Source organism: Mustela erminea, chromosome 4 (assembly GCF_009829155.1).
Source record: "Mustela erminea isolate mMusErm1 chromosome 4, mMusErm1.Pri, whole genome shotgun sequence".
Classification (NCBI taxonomy): domain Eukaryota; kingdom Metazoa; phylum Chordata; class Mammalia; order Carnivora; family Mustelidae; genus Mustela; species Mustela erminea.
This window is the reverse complement of record NC_045617.1, coordinates 28,587,728-28,612,732: the sequence shown is the minus strand read 5'-3', so window position 1 is coordinate 28,612,732 and position 25,005 is coordinate 28,587,728. Positions and strand designations below refer to the sequence as shown.

The window sequence follows — 25,005 nt, the reverse complement described above, 5'->3', positions numbered from 1 at the left end:
TGACCACCACTCACGCTATCGAGGGCCTTCTCTGGACTCCACCAGACTGGTGGATGACAAACGCCGAGTGACGTGGTATCAGGCCCTCCTCCTCAATGAACCTCCTCAATGACTTTCCGTCCCCCAGGGGTGCTAAATCCAGCCACGTTGCTACCAGAGGAGCTGGCTAACCACCCACATGACTGCGGGGAGGTCCTACCCCAGGTCACAGGAATAAGGCCAGATCTCAGAGACACTCCCCTCCAGATGCAGAGATGACTGTTCACAGACAGGAGTAGCTACATGGTCAATGGAAAGAGGTATGCGGGGGCTGCGGTGGTTTCTCCTGAACAAGAATTCTGGATGGCAGTCCTGCCACATGGAACCTTGGTGCAAAAGGCGGAGCTGATTGCACTAGCCAAGGCACTGCAGATGGCCAAGGGTAAAACTGTCAACATCTATATAAACAGTACGTATGCCTTTGTTACTCTCCATATGCTTGGGGCTATTTATAAAGAAAGGGGCCTATTAAGAGCAGAAGGAAAAGGAATTAAAAACAGAGGAGAAATATTGGCTCTCCTCCAGGCTATTTGGGACCCAAAAGAGGTGGACATTATACATTGCCCAGGGCACAAAAAGGGGACTGATCTGATTTCTAAAGGAAACCAATCAGCAGATCGAGCTGCAAAGCAAGCAGCCCAAGAGACAGTGCAAGAGCTGGTTACACTCCAGGCTCCAGCCCTACCAGAAAAACCGGACTATTCAGAGGAAGATTTAAAGTATTTACAAAAATGGGTTAAACTGGACTTTGAAGGGGACTGGGCTAAGACTAGAACAGGAAATGTAATTCTTCCTTGAAGACTAGGAAGAAAATTAGTAAGCCAAATACATCAGGGCCTCATTTGGGGACATGCAAGCTTAAGGAGCTTATGGGCAAACAGTTCCAGGTTTCTAAATTAGGGCGTATGGCTCAGGATGTGGTTTCTAGATGTGCTCAGTGTCAGGCAGTAAATGTGGGAAGAACTAGAATGGGAAGAGGGAAGAAAGAAAGAGGTAAGGAGCCAGAAATTTATTGGGAAATGGATTTTACAGAGATGAAACCAGGAAAATATGGACACAAGTATATGTTAGTTTTTGTGGATACCTTTTCAGGCTCGTAGAGACTTTCTCCGCCAAACATGAGATAGCAGCGGGGGTAGCCTAAAAGCTACTAGAAGAAATAATCCCTAGGTTTTGGTTGCCTCTCACGATTGGGTCAGACAAGGGCCCTGCATTTGTGAGTTCAGTCTCACAGGCACTGGCCAAGGCCATGGGCACTAATTGGAAACTACATTGTGCCTACAGGCCCCAGAGTTCTGGGTAAGTAGAAAGAATGAACCAGACTCTTAAAGAGACCTTGACAAAACTAATTCTGGAGACTGGCAGAGGATGGGTGGATCTCCTTCCCTTAGCTTTCCTCAGGATGCAATGTACACCCTACTTAAACAAGGTGACCCCATTTGAAATAATGTTTGAAAGACACCCCCCTCCGCCTGCTCTGCCCTCAGCTACAGAAGGTTGCCCTAGCAGAAATGACTGATAAGTCTGTAATCCAGTCACTGCAGGCATTACAGCTGTCTTAAAAAGAACCCACGCAGGGATCCGAACTGCCCAACTGAGATGGAGACGGAGGTGGAACCACACCCTTATCAACCCAGAGACTTGGTTTGGATATGCTGCCACCAAGTGGGAAACCTGGAGTCTCACTGGAAGGGATCGTTTACTGTCATCCTGACCACCCCCACAGCAATAAAAGTAGAGACATCAGGGCATGGATTCATGCGGGTCATGTCAAACAAGCCAAGGATGAGGATGCCCCCCCTCCAGAGATGGATGCCACTACTGATGAACCCCGCTGATTGTGGACTTAAAGCTAAGACTCAAAAAATGAGTTCATTGAGTTAGCCTCTATTGTTAAAGTATAGGTGGGAGATATAGATAATTGCAAGATAGAGGAAGGCTTGACATACTATTCCTAGAAGAAAGGGGGCTCTGCGTAACTCTAGGAGAGAAATGCTGTTTCTGGGTAAATCACTCTGGAGTCATTAAAACAGTCTGACAGCCATTAAAAAGGTCATAGAACTGGCTAAAAGTCAAGGATTTGACTAATCTCCTAAGAAAAAAGGGGAATGTAAGGGCTTATTTATCCAGAGTGATTCCATCCGGTTAAACAATGACCTTGTTGTTTATATAGTAAAACTTAAACTGTCCTTGTCCCCCCTTTCCCCCAGGGGACTTTCTTAAAACAAGTCCTGGAAACTAGTCCCAAGTAACAAAGCCCAAATACAAGGGTGGTTCAGGCCAGGTGGAAGTATTCAATCAGTGGGGGCGCATACTATCTCCCTAGGTACCAAGGAGTATGGGCCCCACCCTTTGGGTGCCTTTTGGGCGCCAATTCTGACGAAAGTGATAGGCTCATTCAAACATCTACTATTGGGTAAATTGTAATTCAATTGGTCACTTATGCATGACCTAGCAGGACTGTGCAGCTTTCTCTGTGTTACAATCTCATTGGCCACCTGTGTGTGGCCAGGCCCAAAAAACATGGCCTTTGCCCTTAAAAGCTAGTCTTTAAGGCAGAGAGAGGTCCCCTCTTCCCAAGAGATGGCCCTGGCCAGTCAGTTTGATTCTTGATGCTTGGCACGAAATAAAGCTTTGCTTGACCTTCGCTTTGTATCAGTCTCACTCCTTTGAGCATGGACCCAATAAGTTCATCACAAGGCCATGGAGTTTCCTCAGATGTTATCCTCTAATTTTAACGTTCCAGACATACATATGTAACTAACCAAAAATATCTTATCAACGAACTTTTGTCTCCCTCTAGCATTGCATATTCTATATTCTTCTCTTTCCATACCCACAGGTGGCTAACTCTTACAGTACAGACAAATATAATCTATTCTGGAAAGTTCTCTTAGTCTTACTGTAAATGGTATTGTATTCTAAATCTACTATAAAGACTTCTCCCCACATCCGTACAGATACCTGTGTATGAATCTCTACTATGAAATTTGTTTTGTTATTACAGAGTATATGTTCCAGCTAGGATTAGGGTACAATTTATAAGTAAGAACTGCTCTTGATATTTCCATCTTCTCAAATGATATATAGAATATAGCGGTCCATATATATATAGGTTGATAATGACAGATTAAATGAATGAACAAACAAAATATTTTGGAGGGACATTACGATCTAGAAGTTGACTGTTTAATTATCTGGTTTAAAAGATAGGTTTAGGGTCACCTGGTTGGATCAGTCAGTTAAACCTTTGCCTTTTGCTCAGGCCATGATCTCAGGGTCCTGGGATTGAGCCCCATATGGGGCTCTCTACTCAGCAGAGATCCTGCTTCTTCCTCTCCCTCTCCCTTTCACTCCCCCAGCTTGTAATCTCTCTCTCTCTCTCTGTCAAATAAATAAATTTAAAAACTCCAAAAAAAAAAAGAAGATAGGTTTAATTTTTCAAATGGATCTGGAATATTTTTAAGGATATATATATATATATATATATATATATATATATTTTTTTTTTAAGGATATATTTTTTTTAATTTTTATTTATTTATTTGACAGAGAGAGATCACAAGTAGGCAGAGAGGCAGGCAGAGAGAGAGAGAGGAGGAAGCAGGCTCCCTGCTGAGCAGAGATCCCGATGCGGGACTTGATCCCAGGACCCTGAGATCATGACCTGAGCCGAAGGCAGCGGCTTAACCCACTGAGCCACCCAGGCGCCCGGATCTGGAATGTTTTTAACATAATATTGAGTTTTAGATCTTTATTATTATCTACTGTGAAATCCTGCAGACACTGATTTATTTGGTGAATCAAATTATTAAATATTGAACTCTTAGGAAATATTTTTATGAATATTTTAAACATAATTCTTATACCACATATATCATTTGACTTTTACAGTTCCTTAAATTATACATATAAATAAATGTTCTATGAAATTGTTTTGGGGAACTTCTAAATCTGAGAACGCTTATTTTACTTTCTCGTGAAAATGTATCTCGAGTTTAATTCTGAAGATCATGCATGCTGTGATATATCATCTATTACAATATACACATTTATTTTCTGTTTTTTACATTTCCAATACTTATTTTGCAACTCAACTTAACTCATCTTAACTTTCAACTCAAAAACACAACTTGCTTCTACTTACTGTGAATTTCATCTATGTCTTTCTATTAGAAATTTTACATTTAAATTTGTGCACTATAAATGGAAAATTCATTTAGAAGCTTTATTCTTATTTTTCATTCCAATATCTTCCCTTGAAGTTAAAAGAAGTAAATACTTTGTTTTCTGGAAATGTTTATATAACAAGATGTTCTTTTTGTATTACTTGTCGAAATTTCACATTCCAGTAGTTTAATAGAACAGTTAATTTGTTTCTAATTATGCAAATTTCTTTTTACATACTGTAGTTTTGATGTACAGGTATAGAAAATTGTAACACATAAGTTCTGTTTTTTTTTTTTTTAATTGAACAGATGCTAAGATTACAAAACTTTCCAATAGTAAAATACTTAGAGAAAACAGGCACTATGCAAATAGAGTCTACAACAAAGGCTGTTGAAAGCTGGAAAGCCTATGCATACCAAAATGTCTAAGCACATAAGAAGATAAAGGTTGGTCTATTCTCAGATATCCTTTTATATATTGTGTATATGGTAATATCTTTATGTATACATAATTGTAAGTGTATAGAAAGTAAACAAATATAGCAACTATTCTATAAGGATTTGGGAATGACAGAAGCTGTTTAGGGGAGAATTAATTTTAAGAAAGTGAAAGGAAACTTTATGACATTATATAACTACTTGCTGATAGGAACAGCTTTTATTTATTTTTTAAAAATTTTTCCCATGTTCAGATGGCAATGCCATTTGGATATGGTGAATACTTGGTGGATAATAAAAAAATAATGATAACAGTAAAGTTTAATCCAGGACCATATTGCAACTAAATAAAGAAATGACCTCTGCTCTCAGTACTCACTGCTCACATATGTGCAGGTGATGGACTTGAGGTCTACCTCCCTTCATTACATTTTGGAGACCATGTTATCGAACTAGACTTCACCAGCACTTGGAAATCCTTTTAAGTCCCCTACAGAGGTTTATTCTTTATTCCTCACACTAACTCTTTCCCTCCTTTCCCAATCCCATTAAATGCAGTTCAATCCTCTCATTCTCAGATGACCTTCCTTCTCATTTCAGAGAGAAAATAAAATGCATTAGATAGGAACTGGATCAACTTCCTCAAAAAGGCAAAACACACACAAAGAAAGAAAGAAAGAAAGAAAGAAAGAAAGAAAGAAGTCAACAAAGAAAGACAAGGAAAAAATACATACATGGATAAGAGTTTCTCCTGCAACTAAAATCTGATTTCCTTATCTCTGCCCTGATTCAATGCTCTTCTGTCTTCCCAGGGATTTCTTTAATAGCATACTCTTATCTTTATTTGCTTCCTCTTTTCTGGATCTTTTTATATGTATATGAAAACATTCAGGTTGTTTCACTGATGAAAAAAGTAAATAACTGTCCCTTCCTATGTAACTATCTACATCATCTAGGCCCATCTGGGAAGCTGTCAAATCCCATTTTAGAGCCACCTTGCTGCATGATACCGTTTACCACACTGGTCATGTGCACTACTTTTCCTTTGCTTTAGGTGAGAACACACACACACCACCTACTTTCCTTCTTACATCTTTGACCACTCTTATAGAAACATTTTTTTTTTAATTCTTTTTCCTGGGGCACCTGGATGGTGCAGTTGATTAAGCTTGGGATCAGGTCACGATTTGAAGGTGGTGAAATCGAACCCTCTGTGGGCCTCCATGCTCAGCATAGAGTCTGCTTAAGACTCTCTCTCCCTCTTCCTCTACTCCTCCTCCTTCCCAACTGTCTTTAAAATAAATCTTTAAAAACACACACACACACAAAAAAAAACTTTTCTTTACCAAACTTTGGTTTGTGTGTGTGTTTGATTTTATTTATTTATTTATTTATTTGCTTACTTACTTACTTACTTACTTATTTATTTTTAAATTTATCAGAGAGCACAAATAGAGGGAGCAGCAGGCAGAGGGAAAGGCAGACTGCCTTCTGAGCAGGGAGCCCGATTCTGGGCTCAATTCCAAGACCTTGGGATCATGACCTGAGCCTAAGGCAGACACTTAACCAACTGAGCCACTGAGGTGTCCCTCTTTCCTAAATTTTGTTTTTCTGAAATGTGTCTTCTAAGTCTTAATCTTAGTACGACAAATTTTCCCTGGGCTGTCACACTGATTTTCATGACTTTGGTTTTCATCCATTTTTTTAACTTCTCCAAAATGTACCTTTGTATCACAGCTTCTCCTAGATTTGGGAATGGAATTTTCAATAAGGCATTAGAAATGACTTTTTGGATATTAGGAAAGAACCTCAAACTCATCATGTTTGTATCTGAAATCTGGAGTTTCTCTCCCTGGAGCCATTGTCTTATGCCTCTGGCTAATACTAACACTAATACTAGAACTAGCACTAATACTAACACTCATACTAATAATATTTAAGGTAACTTATTTAGGAAAAAATGCAATATTTGATCAACTTAATGTTCAGTCTTCTCTAGTATTCTCTTAATTTAAATAGATTTCTTCAATTATTGATATTTTTAAGATTATTTTCATTAGATCTGTTGTGAAAATATATCATTTTTTTCTTGATTTAGTAGAGCTCATCTTTGGTCAGGTCTTTGGTTTTGTTTTTTCAATCTTATACCAAGAAATGAATATTTCAAATAATTTTCTTAAGAAACTTAAAAGAGGGAGTCAAGATGGCAGAGAACTAGCAGGCTGAGACTACATCAGGTAGCAGGAGATCAGCTAGATAGCTTATCTAAAGATTGCAAACACCTACAAATCCAATAGGAGATTGAAGAGAAGAACAGCAATTCTAGAAACAGAAAATCAACCACTTTCTGAAAGGTAGGACCGGCAGAGGAGTGAATCCATAGCATCGGCAAGATAGACCGTGGGGGGAGGGACCAGCTCCCAGCAAGCAGCGGAGCAACGGAGCATTAAATCAGGACTTTTAACTCTATTCCACTGAGGGACATCGCTCCAGAGGCTAAACCGGGGTGAAGCCCACATGGGATCAGCGTGACCTCATGTCCCGCAGGGTCAAAGAAGGATCAGGGGTGTCTGAGTGTCACAGAGCTTGCGGGTATTAGAACAGGGAAGCCTGCTACAGAGACAAAGTTGAGGAGTGAGCTCTCAGCTCGGGGTTACCTTGAACCGGTCGCAGCTCGGTGAGCTTGGAGTGTGGCTGGGGGCCAGGGAGACGGGAGTAATTGGGCACTATTCTCTGAGGGCGCATGGAGAAGTGGGGTCCCGAGCTCTTGGCTTCTCTGGGCCAGAGACTGGGAGGCCACCATTTTCATTCCCATCCTCCAGAACTCTATGGAAAGCATTCAGGGAATAAAAGCTCCTGAAAGCAAACCCGAGCTAATTACGCAGCCTGGCCCTGGTAAGGGCAGTGTAATTCTGCCTGGGGCAAAGACCATTGAGATTCATTACAACAGGCCCCTCACCCAGAAGATCAACAAGAAATCCAGCCAGGACCAAGTTCACCTTCCAAGGAGTGCAGGTTCAATACCAAGAAGAGCAGCGAATTCCAGAGGAGGAGAAAGCAACGCAGGGAACTAATGACTTTCTCCCCATGATTCTTTAGTCTTGCAGTTAATTTAATTTTTTTTCAATTTTTTTTCCTTCTACTGCTAAATTTTTTTTTAACTTTACCCTTTTCTTTTTAACGTTTTTTAACTAGTTTATCTAATATATATATATATACGTATATGTGTATATATTTATTTTCTTTTTTATATGTTTTTTTAATTGTTTTCTTTTGTTAATTATTTTTTTTTTATGAACCTCTTTTTATCCCCTTTCTCCCACCCATGATTTGGGATCTCTTCTGATTTGGTTAAAGCGTATTTTCCTGGGGTCTTTGCAACCCTTTCAGTATTTTACTTGCTCCTTCATATGCTCTTATCTGGACAAAATGACAAGGAGGAAAAATTCACCACAAAAAAAAGAACAAGAGGCTAGGGACCTAATCAATACAGACATTGGTAATATGTCAGATCTAGAGTTCAGAATGACGATTCTCAAGGTTCTAGCCAGGCTTGAAAAAAGCATGGAAGATAGTAGAGAAACACTCTCAGGAGATATAAAAGTCCTTTCAGGAGAAATAAAAGAACTAAAATCTAACCAAGTTGAAATCAAAAAAGCTATTAATGAGGTGCAATCAAAAACGGAGGCTCTCACTGCTAGGATAAATGAGGCAGAAGAAAGAATTAATGATATAGAAGACCAAATGACAGAAAATAAAGAAGCTGAGCAAAAGAGGAACAAACAGCTACTGGACAACAAGGGGAGAATTCGAGATATAAGTGACACCATAAGACAAAACAACATTAGAATAATTGGTATTCCAATAGAAGAAGAAGAAAGAGAGAGGGAAGCAGAACTTATATTGGAGAGAATTATTGGAGAGAATTTCCCTAATATGGCAAAGGGAACAAGCATCAAAATACAGGAGGTCCAGAGAACCCACCTCAAAATCAACAAGAATAGGTCCATGTCCCATCACCTAATAAACTCTACAAGTCTTAGTGACAAAGAGAAAATCCTGAAAGCAGCCCCGGAAAAGAAGTCTGTAACATACAAGGGTAAAAATATTAGACTGGCAGCAGACTTATCCACAGAGACCTGGTAGGCCAGAAAGAGCTGGCATGACATATTCAGAGCACTAAACGAGAAAAATATGCAGCCAAGAATACTATATCCAGCTAGGCTATCATTGAAAATAGAAGGAGAGATTAAAAGCTTCCAGGACAAACAAAAACTGAAAGAATTTGCAAACACCAAACCAGCTCTACAGGAATTATTGAAAGGGGTCCTCTAAGCAAAGAGAGAGACTAAAAGTAGTAGATCAGAAAAAAACAGTGACAATATACAGTAACAGTCACCTTACAGGCAATACAATGGCACTAAATTCATCTCTTTCAATAGTTACCCTGAATGTTAATGGGCTAAATGCCCCAATCAAAAGGTACAGGGTATTAGAATGGATAAAAAAACAAAACCAATCTATATGTTGCCTCCAAGAAACTCATTTTAAGCCCGAAGACACCTCCAGATTTAAAGTGAAGGGGTGGAAAACAATTTACCATGCCAATGGACATCAGAAGAAAGCAAGAGTGACAATTCTTATATCAGATCAATTAGATTTTAAGCCAAAGACTATAATAAGAGATGAGGAAGGACACTATATCATACTCAAAGGATCTATCCAACAAGAAGATCTAACAATTTTAAATATCTACGCCCCCAACGTGGGAGCAGCCAGTTATATAAACCAATTAATAACAAAATCAAAGAAACACATCAACAATAATACAATAATAGTAGGGGACTTTAACACTCCCCTCACTGAAATGGACAGATCATCCAAGCAAAAGATCAACAAGGAAATAAAGGCCTTAAATGACACACTGGACCAGGTGGACATCACAGATATATTCAGAACATTTCATTCCAAAACAACAAAATACACATTCTTCTCTAGTGCACATGGACATTCTCCAGAATAGATCACATCCTCGGTCCTAGATCAGGTCTCAACCAGTATCAAAAGATTTGGATCATTCCCTGCATTTTTCAGACCACAATGCTCTGAAGCTAGAACTCAATCACAAGAGGAAATTTGGAAAGGACCCAAGTACATGGGGACTAAACAGCATCCTTCTAAAGAATGAATGGGTCAACCAGGAAATTAAAGAAGAATTGAAAAAGTTTATGGAAACAAATGATAATGAAAACACAACAGTTCAAAATCTGTGGGACACAACAAAGGCAGTCCTGAGTGGAAAATATATAGCGGTACAAGCCTTTCTCAAGGAACAAGAAAGGTCTCAAGTACACAACCTAACACTACACCTAAAGGAGCTGGAGAAAGAACAAGAAAGAAACCCTAAACCCAGCAGGAGAAGAGAGATCATAAAGATCAGAGCAGAAATCAATGGAATAGAAACAAACAACAACAACAACAAAAAATAGAACAAATCAACAAAACTAGGAGCTGGTTCTTTGAAAGAATTAATAAGATTGATAAACCCCTGGCCAGACTTAACAAAAAGAAAAGAGAAAAGACACAAATAAATAAAATCATGAATGAAAGAGGAGAGATCACAACTAACACCAAAGAAATACAAACTATTATAAGAACATACTATGAGCAACTCTACGTCAATAAATTTGACAATCTGGAAAAAAATGGATGCATTTCTAGAGACATATAAACTACCACAACTGAACCAGAAAGAAATAGAAAACCTGAACAGACCCATAATCAGTCAGGAGATTGAAACAGTCATCAAAAATCCCCAAACAAACAAAAGCCCAGGGTCAGACGGCTTCCCAGGGGAATTCTACCAAACACTTAAAGAAGAACTAATTTCTATTCTCCTGAAACTGTTCCAAAAAATAGAAATGGAAGAAAAACTTCCAAACTCATTTTATGAGGCCATCATCACTGTGATCCCCAAACCAGACAAGGATCCCATCAAAAAAGAGAACTACAGACTAATATCCTTGATGAACACAGATGTGAAAATTCTCACCAAAATACTAGCCAATAGGATTCAACAGCACATTAAAAGGATCATTCACCATGACCAAGTGGGATTTATTCCAGGGCTGCAAGGTTGGTTCAACATTGCAAATCAATCAATGTGATACAATACATTAATAAAAGAAAGAACAAGAACCATGTGATACTCTCAATAGGTGCTGAAAAAGCTTCTGACAAAGTACAGCATCCCTTCCTGATCAAAACTCCTCAAAGTGTAGGGATACAGGGCACATACCTCAATATTATCAAAGCCATCTATGAAAAAACAACCGGCAAATATTCTCAATGGAGAAAAACTGAAAGCTTTTCCGCTAAGGTCAGGAACACACAGGGATGTCCATTATCACCACTGCTATTCAACATAATACTAGAACTCCCAGCCTCAGCAATCAGACAACCAAAGGAAATTAAAGGCATCCAAATCGGCAAAGAAGAAGTCAAACTATCACTCTTGGCAGATGATATGATACTATATGTGGAAAACCCAAAAGACTCCACTCCAAAACTGCTAGAACTTGTACAGGAATTCAGTAAAGTGTCAGGATATAAAATCAATGCACAGAAATCAGTTGCATTTCTCTACACCAACAACAAGACAGAAGAAAGAGAAACTAAGGAGTCAATCTCATTTACAATTGCACCCAAAACTATAAGATAGCTAGGAATAAACCTAACCAAAGAGGCTAAGAATCCATACTTAGAAAACTATAAATATACTCATGAAATTGAGGAAGACACAAAGAAATGGAAAAATGTTCCATGCTCGTGGATTGGAAGAACAAATATTATGAAAATGTCTATGCTACCTAAAGCAATCTACACATTTTATGCAATCCCCATCAAAATCCCACCCATTTTTTTCAAAGAAATGGAACAAATAAGCCTAAAATTTATATGGAACCAGAAAAGACCTTGAATACCCAAAGAAATATTGAAAAAGAAAGCCAAAGCTGGTGGCATCACAATTACGGACTTCAAGCTCTATTACAAAGAGCTTGTCATCATCAAGACAACATGGTACTGGCACAAAAACAGACAAATAGATCAATGGAACAGAATAGAGAGCCCAGAAATAGACCCTCAACTCTATGATCAACTCATCTTCGACAAAGCAGGAAAGAATGTCCAATGGACAAAAGACAGCCTCTTCAATAAATGGTGTTGGGAAAATTGGATAGCCACATGCAGAAAAATGAAATTGGACCAATTCCTTACACCACACACGAAAATAGACTCAAAATGGATAAAGGACCTCTGTGTGAGAAAGGAATCCATCAAAATCCTTAAGGAGAACACAGACAGCAACCTCTTTGACCTCAGCCGCAGCAACATCTTCCTAGGAACATCGCCAAAGGCAAGGGAAGCAAGGGCAAAAATGAACTGATGGGATTTCATCAATATCAAAAGCTTTTGCACAACAAAGGAAATAGTTAACAAAACCAAAAGACAACGGACAGAATGGGAGAAGACATTTGCAAACGACATATCAGATAAAGGGCTAGTGTCCAAAATCTATAAAGAACTTAGCAAACTCAACACCCAAAGAACAAATAATCCAATGAAGAAATGGGCAGAAGACATGAACAGACATTTCTGCAAAGAAGACATCTAGATGGCCAACAGATATATGATAAGGGCTCCATATCACTCGGCATCAGGGAGATACAAATCAAAACCACAATGAGATATCACCTCATACCAGTCAGAATGGCTAAAATTTACAAGTCAGGAAATGACAGATGCTGGCTAGGATGTGGAGAAAGGGGAACCCTCCTACACTGTTGGTGGGAATGCAAACTGCTGCAACCACTCTGGAAAACAACATGGAGGTTCCTCAAAATGTTGAAAATAGAACTGCCCTATGACCCAGCAATTGCACTACTACTGGGTATTTACCCTAAAGATACAAACGTAGTGATCTGAAGGGGCACATGCACCCAAATGTTTATAGCAGCTTTGTCTACAGTAGCCAAACTATGGAACGAACCTAAATGTCCATCAAGAGATGACTGGATAAAGAAGAAGTGGTATATATACACAATGGAATACTATGCAGCCTTCAAAAGAAATAAAATCTTGCCTTTTGCAACTACATGGATGGAACTAGAGCGTATCATTCTTAGTGAAATAAGTTAATCAGAGGAAGAGAACTACCATGTGATCTCCCTGATATGAGGAAGTGGAGATGCAACATGAGGGTTTAAGGGGGTAGGAGAAGAATAAATGAAACAAGATGGGATTGGGAGGGAGACAAACCATAAGTGCCTCTTAGTCTCACTAAACAAACTGAGGGTTTCGGGGGGGAGGGAGAGGGGGGTAGCATTATAGACACTGGGGAGGGTATGTGCTATGGTGAATGCTGTGAAGTGTGTAAACCTGGCGATTCACAGACCTGTACCCCTGGGGATAAAAATATAATATATGTTTATAAAAAATTAAAAATTAAAAGAAGAAACTTAAAAAGTATCTCTTAAAAAAAAGGAACTTAAAAAGTAGTATAAATCATGCTATTTTTATTTATAATCCTATTCATTATGGATAGGCCAGCAAATCTATTTTTTAATTCTGATCCTCCATTATTGATACATATGAAACCTGCATGTAAATATGAACTAAAGAAATAAAAATTCATATCCCTGTCTCCATCCTTATAGAATTATGGCAGTCTTGTTTTTAATCTGTGAAATCCCCATTTCTTTTGCCTGATTTCCTGTTTGGTTATTTATATTATTTACACGTTGATTTGTTACATTCATTCTGAATACTAAACTTTTATGTATTGAACATTTTCTCCACTATCTGAAAGTGGAGCATTCTTATGAAATCTTTTGTAAGCTGAAATGATATAAAGTGAAGAAACAATTACTATTAATTTATATAGAGAAGTTTTTAAATGTTCCTGGAGCCAAAACTACCTCTGTTAGGCTTTTCTGATCCTTTAGGATGCATCTTGCTAACAGATGCACAAAACAAATCAAGATGAAGCACAGATGCTCACAGACACCATTCAAAGCTCTGGTGGCTTGATGCTGAGATGCTGAATGTAGATCCCAGGGAAGGAGCTTGGTGGCGCCACTCTCACTACCTGGGTTAGGTGCCACCTCTATAATGCTTCACTACAAAACAAACTCTGAATGTTATTTTTGGTTTTTGACTTTTATCTTTGATGTGAAAATCCTTTTTGTATTTCTTTCAGATAGCAGGGGAACTTGTACTAAATTAGGGTTTTGTTTGTTTGTTTTAAGTAGTTTACACACCCAGGAAGAGCCCAAGGCAGTGTTTGAACTGAGATCAAGAACTGAACTGAGATCAAGAGTTGGATGCTTATGGGGTGCCTGAATAGCTCAGTCCTTAGTCCCCTGTCTTTGGCTCAGGTCATGATCCCAGGGTCTTGGGATTGAGCCCTGCATTACGCTTTCTGCTGAGTTGGAAGCCTGCTTCCCCTCTGCCACCTCCACTCATCCTGCTATGTTCCCTCTCTTGCTGTCTCTCTCTTCAAATAAATAAAATCTTAAAAAAAAAAAAAAAAGGTAGAGAGAGTTGGATGCTTAACCAGCTGAGCCACCCAGGTGCCCCTAAAGTAGGTCTTTTGTAAAGCCAAGTAATATAATGTGACCTTTTGAAAAGTGGGGGATACATATATTTTCATATTTTCCCAGTTTTTTACTTGTCCTTTAATTTTAAAAAAGATATTTGTAATACACATTTACAAGTGAAGTATAACTCCATATTTAAGGATAATTCTACCCTACCATTGTTCATTTTTCAAAAGAATTTGGAAATCTCTGAGCAGTAATCAATGATATTTTTCATTTCACCTCCCTCTCTTCCTTCAGTTTGACATTCTGATCAATAGAAAAGTATCCATTATAGTTCTTTTATACTTGTAGGAAACCACTGCTTCTCAAACAAATAAATACACCTGCCTCTTTAAATATATTATTCTTTAATGATACATATTTTAATATTAAGAATTGACGATTCAATAAAGGTATACATTGCAGACACAAGAAATTGCCATCGTACTATCTCTGACCCAAATGGAAACACGAGTCTTATCTACAATAACCTTCCATTATAACTTACCACAATGCTTTGTTTTACATGTGTCTTGTTCTATATAATTACTTTTGCTACCCCAGTAAGAGTTGTATCTACCAATATGGTTTGTAGTGTAATATTATATACATGAGTTTAAGAAATTGCATTTTTATTAAAATTTTCTTTGTGTGATCAGAACTTTATTATTTATCTTCAAGTGCATATTACCTCTCACTGGTACTTGATTCTTGCTTGTAATATAAAAACATCATCAAAACACTTTGATATGCATAGATGAATGGATATTATATATCAAAACCATGTTGCTGGCACCGCCTCAAATATCTGTTTTCACATAAAAATAATTATAGGATTTTAGTACAAAGAAAAGTTAAAACAAATATACCATACATCTGTTCTGATGTGTCAAATATAGCCTTTTTTTTCAAAACTCAAAATATATACAAGGTATACATTTTTTAAATGTTCTGATACTAAAATGTGATATTCGTATCCTCTTTAAGATATTTATAAATAAAAAAACAGAGAGTTAGCTTAAGTCTCTGTACTACAAAACATCTGGTGCATTCCTGTAGAAGTTAGTATCACAGTAACAATACCCCTTACTACTATTACTATTCATTATTGTTTTACTATTCATTTATTGCAAGTGCAATAAAATAAGATAAATAAATGAGGTTAATAAGGTAGTAATGAAAATGTTTATTATTTATATATTATATGAGATATCACCATCTAATAAGTCCCAACAGAGTTAACTACCCACTAATCTTAAATAATTTAAAAAAATCTATAAAGTGGCAAGTTAAAAAGTCAATACAAATAATATACAAAAAGTAAGAAAAACATATATGAATAAAAATGAAAAATTTTGTTGACTGTCATAAAAGGAAGTTTGAATAAATATAAAGCCTTAACTTTGTCAATTATTTCCACATTTTACTAAGTTATCCATAAATCAAATTCAACCCAAATGTAATTATATAATTTGTGGAATTCTACATATTTATTCTAAAATTAATATTGTAGATTAAGGGGTTAAGAATAACCAAGAAAATCTTGAAGAAGATGCAATTTTTTGGTATGAAATTAGTCCTATTTCAATATATCGCTAGGAAATACATTTATTTTTTACGTCAGCATTGCTTTTTTTATACTTTTCATCAGCTATTTCTATTTGTTATTTATAATATTTTTACTGATCTATAGAAGTTCTCCATATATTACTAATAAGATATTTTGATTATTATACATAGAAAATGAATGTATCCTTCCACTATCACTTGTCACTTAACTTAGTTTAAAATGTCTTTTCTCAGACAGATGGCTTTAATTTTCCTTCAAGTCTTTTGAAGGAATTTCGCATTTTGCTTGGGAAAGACTTCTGTACTCCATGATTATGTTATATGGTATTTGTTTTTTCTTTTGCTTGGAAAATTAATAAGATTTTGGCTTAATACAAGGTCCAATCGTGCAACTATTTTACAGGTCTTGGAATATAAGTGAATTTTTTTTGAATATTACATAGACTTATCGATTAATGTTTCCTATTGATTTTGTTAAAAACAAAATCATGATTTTTCTTTGTAATTCTATGATCATAACTGTTCAGTATACAAAATTTTAATGACTACATCTTTGTAATATGCATCAAAACAGTACCATAAAATGTCATAGTAAGAACTCTACATTTATCCAGTCTTTTTTTACATTTATTCAGTCTTAACTAGAATTTAGTTTCTTCCTATTGCATCTTAAACTTGTTGCCATTCTTTCTTTAGTTCATTTTTATGTTGCTAAAAAAGATTATTAGTATTATTCAGATATCATGATTAAATTGATTAGTTTCCAATTTTGCATATTTTAAAAAGCATTTATTATTCATTTGTTTTTATTGAGATGTAACTGAAATACAGTAAAACACAAATCCTAAGTGTACATAGAAGTGTAACTGAAATACAGTAAAACACAAATCCTAAGTGCACATTTGTACATGAGTTTTACAAATGCATGTACCTATGTGACTGGCAAAGGGAGAGCAGAAAGCAGGCTCCCTGCAGAGCAGAGAATCCAATGCAGGGCTCAATCCCAGGACCCTGAAATCATGACCCTAGCCAAAGGAAGAAGCTTAACCCACTGAGCAACCCAGGTGACCCTAGTTTTTAAATTCATTTAAACATTGTTTTCTCTATTTTAATATTATTACTTTATTTTCCCCTTATGTAAAAATTACTAAATTGCATAATTAAATCTGGCAATATATTTAATCATTATTTCTAATTTGATCTAAGTAACCAAGGTGTTTTAGATAATTTTTAGGCTCTCCAAATGTAGTGTTTTCCTTACACATATTGAAAATAGACTAAAATGTTCATGCATTTTTGTTACTAAAAGAAAAAGAAAAACCACATGGTACTTGCTCTTTGTCAGGAAATATTCTAAAACCTTGACCTTTATTGTCGCTCTCGCCAGCAAGAACGACCCGCAAACGTGATGAGGAGCAAACTTCTTTATTAGCGTCTCTGTTAGCGTCTCCCGTCTCAAGCAAGTTCTGGCAATATATACATGTAGGCGGTCCAGCCCAACTATCCAATCACTGCCCTGTGCACACGGTCTCCTCGTGGACCCTTACGTAACCGCGCAGGGCTCTATTGTTCTCAAGCAGTAATCATGCGTTTCTCTCTTGGCTCCTGGTGCTGTTCATGTGTCAGCCACGAGCGCACCCAAACCCTATCTAGCCAATCATTCTCACTTCCTCATTCTTCAGGCATATTCGTCTACGTGACTCCTTGCATCTGCTGGATGGCTCTCCACACTTTATGAATCCACTTAATCCTCTCAAGAAATGTATGAGATAGGTGTTATTGTTTTCACATTTTTTTAGATTTGAATTGATGACAGGGAAGCTAAATGACTTGCCTAAGGTGGCATTACTGGTATCGTTTGGCCTGTAGAAGTTGGCTTCCCTGTGTAAGCTATAGTCACTTCACTACACTAAAGGGTTTTTATTTTTACATGATTCCTATGAAAAACAAGCAAGCCTGACATGACTATTGTATACTCTTTTCCCTTCTTTCCTTGTAATTGTTTTGAAATTGAAGGTAACATTTAATTAACAAATTAGTTTGGTATTTTGTAACAAATGGACAGTTCTAAATTAATGATTCTGAAAAATAGAAAACTCCTTTAGATAAACATAGCCTATATATCATGAACTGTTCACTTACTATTTTTTTTTCTCCAGTAGAGTTTGTTGCATATAATTGCAAAATAATACCCTTCGTCCTCATAGCTCTGCCTGGCAGTTTTGGAGAGGGTAATGTACTTCTGACAATGGAAACTCATAGGAGTAAAAGCACATTTTACTCTGGGATTACCAAGTATGAAAGTTAAACACTTATAAACTACAATGGATCTGCATTGGATAGATCAAAACCAAGAAGAGTGTTCTAACAATTAAATACTCAAGTCTGACTGAAGATTTTAGGAAAGAGAGATAAAGTCATTGACTCCATAATATTTTTTACCTAGATTCTACTAGGGTTTTTTTTTTTTTTTTTAAGATTTTATTTATTTGACAGACAGAGATCACAAGTAGGCAGAGATGCAGGCAGAGAAAGAGAGGGGGGGAAGTAGGCTCCCTGCTGAGCAGAGAGCCCGATGCAGGGCTTGATCCCAGGACCCTGGGATCATGACCTGAACTGAAGGTAGAGGCTTTAACCCACTAAGCCACCCAGGCACCCCAAGATTCTACTAGTTTTCTAATGGAAAATATTTAGTTTTTTAGAATAAATATAATCATTTGGACTGAAGATTTAATATAGTTAAACATTATCTTGTTATTACTTTTTATTTTAAGATTTTATTTATTTATTTGACAGACAGAGATCATAAGTAGGCAGAGAGGCAAGCAGAGAGAAAGAGGGAAGCAGGCTCCCTGCTGAGCCAAGAACCTGATGTGGGGCTCAATCCCAGGACCCTGGGATCATGACCTGAGCCGAAGGCAGAGGCTTTAACCCACTGAGCCACCCAGGTGCCCCTCTTGTTATTACTTTTAACCTCTATTGCAGGGAAGAATCAATGATTACAGCCTTAATGCTAACCAATTATTAAATTGACTACTAGAACTATTTCAAATGGTTTTCATGGTAGACAACAAAACATTTTTTAATACTCTTAATGTTGTCAGGGTACCTGGGTGGCTCAGTTGGTTAAGCAGCCAACTCTTTATTTTGGCTGAGGTCATGCTCTCATGGGTCATGAGATTGAGCCCTGTGTCCAGCTCAGAGGGGAGTCTACTTGAACATTCTCTCACTCTGCCCCTTCCTCTACTCTCTCTCTCTTTAAATAAATATTTAAATAAATCTTTAAAATATACTCTTGATGTTGTCTTTTGTTCTTTCATTTTTATTTGTCTTGAGAAATTTTTCCCTATGCACATGGTTGAGAATATAATCCCCATATATTTTTTCTAGAAGATTTATATTTCTAGTTATATGTTTAATGTATGATATTTAAAACTAAATTTTTGTATCATGTGAGATAAGGGTTGAGATTCATTTATTTAAATATAGCCATCTAGTTCTAGCACCAATCACTGAAAAAATTTTCTTCTTTCATTGGATTATTTCATGCATATTTGGGAAAATCAATTAGTTATAAAAGCATGGGTCTATTTTTACACTATATTTTGTTCCATTGTCCCATTCAAATATCTTTATATTTAAATACCATACTGTCTTGATAAATGCGACCTTATTATTTTCCTTTTTAAAAAGATTTTATTTTATTTATTAGACAGGGAGAGACCACAAGCAGAGGAAGTAGGAGAGGGAGAAGAAGGCTTCCCCACCTGAGCAGGGAGACTGGTGTGAGGCTCTATCCCAGGACCCTGGGATCATGACATGAGTAGAATGCATACTCTTTAACCTAACTGAGCCATCCAGACGATACATAACTCTTACCTTACATTAAGTTTTGAAGTCAGGTAGAATCAGTCTTCTAACCATTGTTCTTCTGTTTCAAGACTCTTTCATTACACTTGGTTTTTCACATTTTCATGTATACTTTAAAACATTTCCTTTAGGGGCACCTGGGTGGTTCAGTGGGTTAATGCCTCTACCTTCGGCTCAGGTCATGATTCCCAGAGTCCTGGAATCAAGCCCCGCATCAGGCTCTCTGCTCAGCAGGGAGCCTGCTTCCTCCTCTCTCTCTGCCTGCTTCTCTGCCTACTTGTGATCTCCGTCTGTCAGATAAATAAATAAATAAATCTTTTAAAAAATACAATAAAAACATTTCCTTTAAAAATGTCCTCAGAAACTTATTTTGAAATTGCTACTATTAATCTATACATAAATTTATAAAGAATTGAACTGTTGGCAATATTCCATCAGCTAATCCATAGACATTGTTTAGTTCAGCCATGTCTTGTGATTTTCAATAGAGATATTTCACTTTTTTAAATTAATCTCCATTTTATTTTTGTCACTATCATAAATACATTGCTATAGGCATACATAAACACAACTACTGTTAATATACTGAGATGCATGTAGTTTTGTATATCGATCTGTGGTCTTGATAAATTCCCCTATTAGTTCTAGCAGTCTGTAGACTCTTTAGGATTTTCTACATGAACAATCTTGCTTTTTGTGAACAAGACTTGTTTTCTTTGTTTGCAATCTTTGTGTCCTTTATTCCTCCTTCAGGACATATTGTATGGACAGGAGCTGTAGGTAAAATGGTGAATAGAAGTGGTGAGAGTGGATAGTCTTACCTGGTTCTTGACCTTAGAGGGAAAGAGTCTAATACTTCATAATTTATGTTAGATATTAAATGTAGGTGTTTTGTATGTACCCCTTATTACATTTCAGAATCTTTTACATTTCTAGCTTACTGATAATTTTTATCAAGTATGGATATTAAAAAGTTGTCAAATGTTTTTTACTCCTTCTATTCAGTTTTCCTCTTTGGCATATATTAACTTTCATTGTTTTAATTTCAAATACTTTTTTTCTGCTGATATCAACATAAATTAAGTTCGGTTAATGTTAAAACAATTATATACTCACAGAATAAACTCCACTTGGTTATACTGTAATATCCTTTTTATATATTGTCAGATTTGTTTTGCTGAAATTTGTTCAAAATTTTATCTATAGTCACAGGATAAACCCCCAGTTAGTCATGATGTATTATTATTTTTATTTCTTGATGGATCTGATTTGACAATATTTTAGTAAAAGATTTATGCATGATGTTTTGGGGACTCTGTTATATATGTATATATATATTTTTTTCCTTATCATATCTTTATTGAGTTTTGAAATCACAGTTGCTTTGGTTTCAAGAAACAAGTAAAAAACTTTATTCTCTGTTTTTACTTTCTAACAATGTTTATAAACTTGTTTATTTGTTTTTGTGTTTGTTAAAATTTATAATTAAAACTATCTAGTCCTGGAGTTTTCCTTGAGAGACATTTTGTTGTATCCTTTTTTAAACACATTTTTATTTTTTTTGACATAAGGTTATTCTGATTTTTGGGGGGGTATTTTTATAAATCGCTTTCATTGACTGTGTCAATATAGTCTAAGCTGTCAAATTTATTGATTTTACCTTTTTATTAATTATTCATTTATTTATTTAAACCTTTGTCTATATTTAAAATCTGAAGGATCTATATTTCGATTTCATTCCTGTTATTAGTAATTTGTGTTTCTTTTCTTTTTTTCTAATAATTTGCTAGAGTTATATAATTTTTCATTGTTTTTTAAAAGAACTGATCTCTTTAAAATATCTGTACCATTTGTCTGCATGTTAGTTTCTTGACTTCCAATGTTAGTGTAAATTTATTTCTACATACTTGCTTCTTACATTTAAACACATATATTAACTTTATCATTCAGTACAGTTTGCAATTGTTCCTGCAATTCTTTGAACAATTCCTGTATTCTTTTTTGAACAATGGATTGGTTATAAATTTGTTGTTTAGCTAATAATACTTGTGGCCTTTCTAGATATTGTACAGAGAATTGTTTTTATTTTAATTCTGTTTGTTGAAAATTACCAAGAATTGCTCTATTAAGCATATAGTCTATCTTTGGGAACAGTCCACATGAACTTGAAAATACTCTGTAATTTTGGGGTGAAATGTCTATAAGATTCTATGAAACAAAGAATGTTGATAGCGGTATATAACTTTACTTATTTTTTCTCCATTTTTTACAATCAAATATGAGAGAAGTATGCTAGAATCTTCAACAAAGATTGTGGATTTTTTTTAAAAAAATTCTCATTCTACTTGAGTGTTTATTTTTGTATTTATTATGAAGCTCTATAACTAGCCAAACACACATGTACACTTGTGATTATCATCTACCTGATAAATGAACACTAGTATTATGAAATTTCCCTTTCTATTTATGACAATATTCCATTATTGAAAATCTATTTTATCTGATGCTGATATAGTCATTTCATTTTTATATATTCACAATTTGGTACAGTACAATTATTTTCTTCCTTTGACTGTCAATCTTTCTAGATCTCTATTTTTAATATGTGTCTATATTTAACATGGATCTTGCTTTTCTATTCAATCTGACAATTTTATCTTTTAATTGGAGTCTTCATTCTCTGTTTTATGAAAAGTTGACATAACTGGATTTAGACCTACAATTTTGCTCTTTTTTATTTTTCTTGGTAAATTTATTTTTGCATTTGGGTTTGATCCAGATTTTAATTCATCATACAAACTATGCTAGCATTAACATTCGACTATTTTCTCCTCATCTCAGTAACATGTCTGCTTGTGTCAAACCCACTCCTCCTTCCCCTTGTACCCAGACCAGGCAATTATTACCAGACTTAAAAGTGACTGCAAGCTTTGATCCCCTACCAATGGCTCATCCATCTCTGGACCTTAATTTATTAGCCATCTGAAAATGTGTTAAAGAAACCTAACTCAAAACTGGAGTCAGGAATCCATGAAAGGAGAGCTGTCAAGCGCAAAGCATTCTATGTAGCTCGCATAGTCCAGCAGGAAGAAGGAAGATTTACTCTCTGGGCAACAGCAGGCTGTAAGTACCCAGCAAAAGCCAGCTGCCCTGGCTTGCAGCCAAGGAGAGGCCACCACTTCAAACTCTTATTTTCTTTCAGTGAACATGTCTTTGAAACAACCGTCTCAACTTCCTCCTTTCCTCTATAAAAGGAAGCTTTCCTCTGTTCTCTGGACTTGCCCATGGTTCACCATAGTTGGCTTGTCCTGAATTGTAATTTTTCTGCTATTCCCTAATAAACTTGATTTTGCTGGCTGAATTAATTGCTTACTTATTTTTTCTTAAAGTTTGACAGCGACCTATAGCATATAACTTCTCAATAACTTTAAACAAATGCATTATTTCCAAGTGTATCTTGTACTTCCTTATTGCTCCCAGAGTTATGGTCTTTTGTGACTTTGTACATTATAATTAGATATGGGTATATGATATGAGATATCTTCTCCAGCAATTTTTAAGCAAAAGTTATTGACTTATCAATAAATAAACAAATAAAATAAATAAAGCAAATAAATAACAAATAAAATAAAACAGGATTTATAGTTATACAGTCCTGGGCTTGTTTCTTAGTTTCTTCATTTTCTACCTGTGACTTGGAGAAGTTACTTAATTTTCAGAGCCTTAATTAGTACATTCATAAATCCTATTTCTTACAACCAACCACATATTAGTATGAAAATTAAATAAGATCTTATTATGTAAGTTACTCATTTCCTAGACAATGATGGAAACTCAACAAATATTGAACTTTTGTACATATATAAATTTGGATAATTTCTTCATAAGTTTATATCATAAAATAGGTACAAAAATGTTACATTTTCTAAAATTTAAAATTATTTAAGGCCCCATACCACTATGTCTTCTATGCCCCCAATTATGGTGGGAGCACTAGAAGTGGCAGGACTCTGCTCAGCCTTCCTACCTACCTCCTCCACAGCTTCTTTAAGGCAACTACACCCACACCCATGACCATAGTTGTTCATACCCATGTGTCTTCCCATACTTTGTCAGTAGTCAGTGACCAGGCTAAAGAAGCAATTCTGCAAAGCCACTCAAAAAGTGGATGAGAAGAAGGAGTCAAGCTAGATGATGACTTCAAAGAGGTAGAGAGGAAAGTAGAAGTCACCATTAAGACTGTGATGGAAATTATTAACAAACCAATTGAGTACCTTCAAGGGGCGCCTGAGTGTCTCAGTGGGTTAAACCTCTGCCTTCGGCTCAGGTCATGATCTCAGGGTCCTGGGATCAAGCCCCACATTGGGCTTTCTGCTCAGTGGGGACCCTGCTTCCCTCTCTCTCTCTGCCTGCCTCTCTGCCTACTTATGATCTCTCTCTGTCAAATAAATAAATAAAATCTTAAAAAAAAAATTGAGTACTTTCAAGCCAACCCAGCTTCCAGAGATTAACTCAGTATGATCCACATCATGTCAAAAATCTGCAGCCAGGAGAAGGAGCCAGGATATCCCCAGGTAGAAGGTCTGCTGGCAGAGGTAATGCTCATGTTTGGAGGAGAGCTTAGAGATTATTGTAACTTTGGCTCAGCACTTGGTAAGGTGGGAGAAGCCATTCAAGAACTCTTGGAGGTTTAAGACTTTTTGGACATGGAAATGAAGTGGAACTTCACTGACCTCCTTCAGAAGCTTCATGACAGAATGCTGAAGGAAATTCATCTACAGAAGTTAGAGGTTGAAGCCTGGACTTTGATTATAAGAAGAAACAACAAGGCAAGATTCTCAATGAAGAGCTCTGTGAGGATTTAAAGAAATTTGTTGAGTCTCAGGAAGTTGCTGAGTCAAGCATGTTCAGCATGTGAGCCAGCTCTCTGCACTCTTTCAAGACCAGCTGGAGTACTGTAAGTGGACAGTCCAGATCTTGCAGCAAGTTATGCCCAGACTGGAAGAAAGAATAAGATAAGCTTCATCTCAGCCTACAGGGGAATATCAGCCTAAACCACAAATGAGTCAGGTTTTCAACTGGAGACAGCACTCAACCCAGTGAAAACTTCTCCCACAGGGAAACTCCCAGGAGCCCCAGGGGATCAGTCCTGCTGCTGAGTTCTGTACAACTTTGGACCAGCAAATGAAGGGGAATTGGGTTTTAAACATGCTAATATCATCATGCTCACTAACCAAACTGATGAGCACTGGTACAGGGGATGGCTTCATGGCCAGTCA

The 25,005-nt window shown here is 36.5% G+C and overlaps 1 pseudogene; it reads left to right on the top strand.

The window, feature by feature from the left end:
- The first annotated feature begins 282 nt into the window (after positions 1 to 282).
- LOC116589307 lies at positions 283 to 24,779 on the top strand (annotated as a pseudogene).
- Positions 24,780 to 25,005: the final 226 nt, after the last annotated feature.